This window comes from Haemaphysalis longicornis, unplaced genomic scaffold (genome assembly GCF_048455015.1).
Source record: "Haemaphysalis longicornis isolate Haplotype H1 unplaced genomic scaffold, Haemaphysalis longicornis Haplotype H1 scaffold_1, whole genome shotgun sequence".
In the NCBI taxonomy this organism is placed as follows: domain Eukaryota; kingdom Metazoa; phylum Arthropoda; class Arachnida; order Ixodida; family Ixodidae; genus Haemaphysalis; species Haemaphysalis longicornis.
This window is the reverse complement of record NW_027526203.1, coordinates 161078430-161085737: the sequence shown is the minus strand read 5'-3', so window position 1 is coordinate 161085737 and position 7308 is coordinate 161078430. Positions and strand designations below refer to the sequence as shown.

General features: G+C 50.3%; 1 protein-coding gene across 1 annotated transcript in view; it reads left to right on the top strand.

Annotated features, from left to right (window-relative positions):
* The first annotated feature begins 3861 nt into the window (after positions 1-3861).
* The window catches only part of LOC144138654 (stearoyl-CoA desaturase 5-like), a 36863-nt gene continuing 33416 nt past the window's right edge, over positions 3862-7308 (top strand). The window contains exon 1 of the mRNA XM_077671046.1: positions 3862-3976. The gene's annotated coding sequence lies outside the window, so the exon portion shown is untranslated. The remainder of the gene's footprint in view (positions 3977-7308) is intronic.

The window sequence follows — 7308 nt, the reverse complement described above, 5'->3', positions numbered from 1 at the left end:
ATGTAATCGACCCGCGGAGGCGGGAGTCATCGCCCCACGGCCGACGTGGAGCAGGCGCGGCGCTCGGGCGCGGAGGTGAAAGTGGGTTAGCGAGTCAGTTGCAAAACGGACAATCTCAAGCCTCCCCACAACAGCTCGGCGTCCTTGAGCGCCTTGAGCCTCGAAAATCGTGTCGCGCCCTCCTCTCCCCCATTCGATGCCGGCTGTTGATGGGCCTTCCTTGACCCCGTTCGATGACCGCGGTGCGCGGAGCGTGCCCGTGCCACTGAGTCCGTGTGCAAGCACGCGACCATGTCGCAACTCACAAAACTACGATGGGGGCAAACACAACACGAGGGAACGCCCCCGGTGGTCGCCGGGCTCTTCAACTGTTTACCTATCTGCTCGGTGATAGCGTTCAGAAGGGATTGCTGGCTAATGGGAAGGGGGGGGGGGGGGGGTGCAGGCAGCCAGCCGGGAAAGTTGACTAAGCAACAAGCCTTAGCGCTGACATAATTATTGACTGCAAATTTCAATGTATTCCTCCAAGTCAGAGGACCGTTTCTCAAACAGACATTGAGATATACAGTAGTGGCATAGATTCACGGGGCACTCAAGGTCATCCCGTTACTCACCTTCAGCACAACGCACGCGTGTGACGAACTTGTGCCTCCAACCAAGCAAACTCGGCGAATGACAACAACGTGCGTGAACTAGGCTACAAAATGTGATATGTGATGTGGAACTGTGCAATGCAGAACGTCCAAACTGAGAAATCGCGTTAAGGGAGAGAAAAAAGAAAGTTGGCACAGCTTGCACTAGGGGCGCAAGGCTGGAGAAACAGCGGAGGTTCGGGTCGACCTAGCTTTCCACCCCCCAGCTTCTACCACTCCCCCCCCCCCTGCGTTTCTCTCTCCTTGCGGAAGGAAGGAGTAGGAAGGAGAAGTTAAAAACGGAAATAACTGCGGCTGTACGAATGCCTACAGTCTATAATGCCGAGGATGCATGTGAGCCACTAACTCTGCATGAGATAGGGGTTTTGGCTGCAATAGATGAACCAATATCTTCCCCCAGTGTACTGAGGAAGACCAGCCGCAGTCCGTTGACAAGGCATTCGGCAATCGTGACTAGCAAAGCTTTTGCCTCCACGTGCAAGACAAGTTCTTTAGAGCTTCCCACATACAAAAATAGCTTGTGTTGATAACAAGCTGCCTTTCGCATACAGGACAGCATGCCAAAGGGTACAATAAGGAATTGCAAAGAGCTAGGGCAAGGAGTTAGAGCAAAGACGCGTCTTCCGAGCAGCAAGCTTCATTGAATGTCATACAGCTACGGAACGGAGGTTGGTAGTAGTTTGACAATTTTGGGTAGGGAACAAAATAAATCAAGGGTAGGGAAGTCGAAAAACACCTCCAGCTACTTTTGCGAATTCACTCGGCACTATTTCGCCGGCGGTAATCTTAGCACGTAGCGAGCGCTAATCCTAAGGCCATTTCCTGGAATGGTCTGTTGAAGTCATAAGTGGTACCAATAGGTGCGGGCACGTGCGTGAATACAAAAATTGCATACGATGGCCATCTACCACCTTCCGCCGTCATACACCCTCCGAAACTGTGGTTGAACTTTTTTGTGTGTGTTGAATGCTGTATTGTGCGGTCAGTTTGTGTCTAGCAATGTTGCTGGTAAAATAGAGAAAGAAAAATCTCACTAAGCATTCCTTACAACCACTCGTGGCGTGGCACCGACCCAGCAATAATCCTTACACTGTGCCTGGAAGCGTATACCTCCGAGCCGAGAAACCAGGCACAAAGAGACCAGCCCGTTCCCGACCACGGAACATTCCGGACTAATCGCTCCACGTCGCACACGCGCACAAACACATGCGTTCCGACCCTACGTCGTCTTCACCTGGTTCTTTCAACCCTGTGGAGCCTCTGCCAAGGTCAACTCGGAAGATTAGGGGCAGTTTTCAAAAATTTGCCTTCTTGGGGTAACAACTACGGCACGGCTTCGAGAAATAATTTAGGAAGTAATAAATTTCTTCCGTTCAAAATTACCGTGACAAGAACACATTAGTTACTGAATTAGCTGAGCAAAACGTATATCGTTACATTCCCCACTACCGCATAACAGTAGCTAGATTACTGTAATATCATTGCAGTAATGTAATTACTGTCACGTACACTACTGCCTAGATCTCCCGAAACATTTCAGTAATTACCTGTACTTTGGTATAAACAAGCCAATTGTGGCCCTTGTTCTCATGCCTTCTCTGTAGAGTTCATACGTCAAAGATACCCCTGCTCAACTATTTGTTTGCTGCGCAACACATAAGTGCGCGTGTGCGTGTAGGCGGGTGAGTGTGTGCGTGTGTGCAACCATGTGTGCGTACGGCCGCATAAATCTATACGCCCCTCTGTTAAAATTCAGAGGGGGAGAGGCCACGCAAGTCATGATAGTCTTTATTTAGTTTCCGCCCGTGCAACTGGGTGGTTATTTCGCGGCTTGGTGAATGGTCACGATGTCTCAATGATGATTTGCTATGGACAGCGCGCTAAACGCTGTGAGGTGGTAAAGCTTCTATACGCGATACTCATTCGTTTCATCGACCATTTCGTTTGACCATTAGGATAACGCAAATAGCAATCTCCGACCGCCCGACCCCAAATGGCATTTCAATGCTTAGTGTTGCTAAGAGTGCCGAAGAATGCCTTCATTTCTCTCGAGTAATTTGTCTAATTATTTAGCATTTACATAATTGACTTTTTACATTAAATTATGCAAACGCATTACACTCCGCAGGCCCCTCCCGAAACAACGAAAATTGTATCTTGCAATGCCATTTAGGCCATATGCCGCAGGCGTTCGTGAGCGTTACCTCACTTGAGTATTTATCCTATATGACATCCCCCCCCCCCCCCCTTGATAAAAGGTAGAAAAAGTATGCGTGTATACCTCGGTTTCTGCCATGTGAGTTCTGCATGCAAACACAGTTGTCCGACAGACAGATAAACGCTGGCGCAAGTTCTGTCAACCTATCTTGAGCGCCATGGCCTCTGCTAGTTTTGGCGACCGTGGCTCGTTTTCCCATAGCCCAGGAGTGACACGGCGTTTTTCATGTTAAGCCTAGCAAAGGTGACCTTTAAGCACAAGAAAGAGCACACGAAGGCCGTAACAGACAAGGCCAGGAGCTCCCAGTCCTTGTGTCATATCCTCCGATCAATGTTTCTTACGCTTAACGGTCTCCAATGATGGAGTACCAACTGGCTCGTTCCCATACGTTGCCTAGAAAAGTCCTAGTGGGCTAACCATCTGGGAAGGACAAGTAAAAAGGCGGGGGACATACCATCAATCTATTCAATTCAAAGCGGCTACATGTAGTAACAGGCGCTTCAGTAATGGGACATCCCTGAAGGCAACGGCGTTTGCGACGTGAATAAGGTGACAAGCTGCTTAGAATTGCATAATCAACCAGCCGCGCATTTTTGTTCGCTGCCGCAGCTGGTCTGTCAAGGACAACAGTGAGAGGGCATAGCGTACAAACTTGGTCAGCCCTCTTCAGGGAAACGCCAACTGCTAATGTCACCTACCAAGCGTCAGCTGACACTTCATCAAGGAAATGCCAGCCGCCTTATTTCTTTTACATTGAAAAGATAATTTATTGTCAACAAATGTTCAAGGACCTTTTCTGGCCGGAAGAGCTCGAAGACTGGTGAAGATCTAACAGATGTAGCAAGATGCTAGGCAGCACAACATTGGATTTCAGCAGGGTGGGGTGCTCGGGGCTGTTGGCACTGCGAAATATGTATTATCCGCAAAGGGGCATAATGACGTTAAACACACTTTCTGCGTTGACTAAACCGCTTCCTGTTCTTCCTCATTCGCAGGTGACGCAAGTTACAATTCGGCAACTGTCGGAAAAAGCGGTGGCCGGACACGCAAAGTGCCTCCCCTAGACGCATTCTTCAAACCATCAGATTGCATTCACTTACAAAGCGTAAGTTTGCCTTCAGTTAGGCCAATGCGGATACACTCTTTCAGCGTATAATTTAGAGCGTTCATTGCACTGTCCAGACTTATGTTTACAATAAGTTTCGTGGGTACGTGTTAGTGAGAGTCATGGGCGTCGGCAGAGGGGGGCGAAGGTGCTCTTGTCCCCCTCATCTGGACCAGCACCTGACCCCCTCTCTCATTTCCTGAATTGGTGCTCATTGGTGTTCCGAAACAATCAACTAGATAGTTCACTGTCACCCCAACGCCAAGAAAGGAAGGGGGTTGTTTCTGTTCGTCTTTCTTCAGCTATTAGAATGCTTTGTTGGGCAAGTTGGTTCATGGCTTCAAAAAAATTTAAAAGAGCGCAATGGATGAGGACATAGAAACACAGGAGCGCTCGTCCAGTCTACTGTGTTTCTCTGTCCTCGTCCATTGCCCTCTTTTTAATTTTTTTCTTCCGGTAGTACACAAGTAGACACCACGAAAAAAGATGTATACCAGCCACCACTGGAAGCCGTTACTGTGCAAATCATGCCCGTAACATTTTTCCTGAAAAACCGAAGGTTTCACTTCGAACGAATACGAGATCAACCTTGTTCATTCCAGGATTAGCCATGCGTGGATTTTCTTTTAAGGACCCCCTCTCCTAACGGCTACTCGAGGTCCGTGACAGATGTGTTGGAAAGGCTGGCTTCTGTGCGCGTTTAGTCCTCCGTAACATTCTGGGCAGAAGTGGCTTGGAGTTTGAACGTACATTCACTTTTTCTTCGCGCACAGCTTTGGTAAAGCCGCAAAGCCATGACTACAAGTCATGGTGATCAGGAAAATGCCTTCCGACTCTGCGGACCCCCACCGTGTTCAGCACAAAATGTCAGAGGAACACACCCGCATCAACAAAACAAATCCTCGCTCATTTGCAGGGCACTCGGATGTACGCATTCCCTTTTGAAACTCGGGCCAGGTTCCTCTGGATGTGGGCTGAAAAGAATTGACTGACTATCGCGGTTGTAGCCCTTTTGGTCCTGCTTGACAACTCTCGCTACCACTTTTCCTTCGGAAGTAGACCGGGAACTTTGTTGCGTCGCCCGAAGTCGTAATTGCCACTTCCGTTCCAAAGGCGAATTCATGTCCCCCCCGCCCCCCTCCCCCGTTTTTTTTTCTGCTGACAGGCGACTTGAAGTTGTAATTGTCACTTCAGTTCGAAAGTCAAATTCATGTTCCCTCCCCCAGTTTTTTTTTTTTTTTTTCTGCTGATAGGCGGCAGCGACAGGTGAAATCGGCCGCGCCAACGCTCAGCCGTTCAGCTGGCGTAGCGTCGCTAATTTAATTACCTACTCTAGCAACATTCTCACACAAGCAAGTCGTGGCCGCAATGTGTACCTCGTAGGCTAAACAAAACGAAAAAGGGAAAAGTCCGGCTGGCGTGGTAGCTGGTCTACGCTCCCGAGTGTGAAGGCACTTTTACCACCGCCGCCGCAGGGTAGAGATTCCACTTTTAGTTGACGCCTCTGGCGTCAACTACAAATGATTTTTACCCTGCAGGGCCGTCCTGCATCATATCCACTCCTCCCTGTACCCATCCCCACTCTGCCCCCGCTGCTGTAAAAGGACCCCGGTCCAACACCAAATGTGGGCTTGTGCAGAGGACCCATTCCGTCCCACAAATTCCTCTGACCAGTGGGTGGAGGCGTTGGGCCGCTCGGAACCCCAGCTTCAGATGAAGCTGGGGTTCCGAGCGGCTGACGTCGTCGCTGAAGTCGTCGCGACCCTAAGGGTGGCGCCACCACACTAGTGGCGGAACAATGCACGACGAAGTTCACTACCTCTCTTTCCTTGGACTGCACGGCTGTATTATGTTTCGGTCGGAGCTTCAGTAAGCTCATAACTATGACATTTTTTTGCTGAAAAACAAGTTAACATTACTTTTTTGTCTATCTGGCTGCATCTCGCATGATCGAGCACTTCATTCCATTCTGCGTTTTTTTTTCCTTCGTCCCAAAATGCCACGCACGCCTGGCTGCACTGGACATACAAACATTTTGTACCCCGCTCGCGGTGCACGGCACGGGCAGAGGTTTCACGCATGGCCGATGCCATAATCGCCGCGTTCCGCACGTGGTGGCACCTCGGACCTCCGCCGGGCGGACAAGATATCGGTGCGTCCACTGGCGTAATTTCGAGGAAAACTCCCTGTGCGCAGCCGTTACTGCAGGTGCAGTACGAGGATCGCGCGCCACGCACCACCGAAAGCCACTCTGCGGAACACGTTCCTCCGCCTCGAGATCGTTAGGCGAAGGACGCGGAGACCCAAAATACTCCCGTGCGGCTCTGACGACAAACGAAGACAGACCGGCGTGCGTGCGTGCGTCACTCGATCTTCGATTGTATGCCTATTTCTTTTGTTTATTCAGCCGCGCTCACAAGCCACCCTGCTGTAGGCGGCACTAGGAGTAGGCTGTTTGCATAAGGCAGGAGGCAGCGGTGATGTGTTCACCCCGCACAGACGTCCGTAATACGCAGGAACCCAAGGGCCCGGCGTTGTGTGGCGCAGACAGTCCTGTCCTTGCGCTGATTAGGCTGGTTCGCAAGCGCCGTGTTTCCTTTCGGGTGTATACAAGGCGTATTGTATCGGGAAACTCGGGTTGTATATGTGCTTGGGCTCTATGTCGTGACGTGGGAGTGGAGCTCACGGACGAGCGCAGCCACACATAATGTACGTCGCTACTCGTGCGTATGAATGTGCGTATGAATAATGGTAAGGAACCTTCGGGCACGGAGCGGCACTGGTGCGGGTTCCACAAATCTATTGACGTGTTTCTGGGGGCCTAGTCCACCCCGAAGCATCACTTACTCCGCCGTCGTCAAGAATCACGTGAACACCATTTCCGAAAAATAGACGCTGGGGCAGTTTTTTTTAGGCAAAGACCTTAAGTGTCCATTGTGCGATAACCGGCGTTGTTGTTGTTGTTGTGGTTGTTGTTGTCGTCGTCGTCCGGTACAAATAATGGTCACCGCTGTAAACAGCAAATGACAATACATTTAATTCTTGTGGAAATTAAACCCAGGTATGCGCGTTACCACCGCTCTACGTCAGCACGTTCCCAGTGGCAGAACAAGAGTTAGCATAGTACGGGCGTCGCTGCCGTCATATCACGTGACAGGTGAACGGGCGACCACGTGAGTAGAACAGGCACACGCCAGCCACGAGGAACTGTGATTCTGCCAAGGAAACTGTGCCGTCGCATGCTGCCTGGCGAAGTGATTCGCGAGAGAAGTCGAAGAAACGAGATTCAAGAAAGAGACACAAACGTGATGTCACAGTAAAGAAGTCTTTGA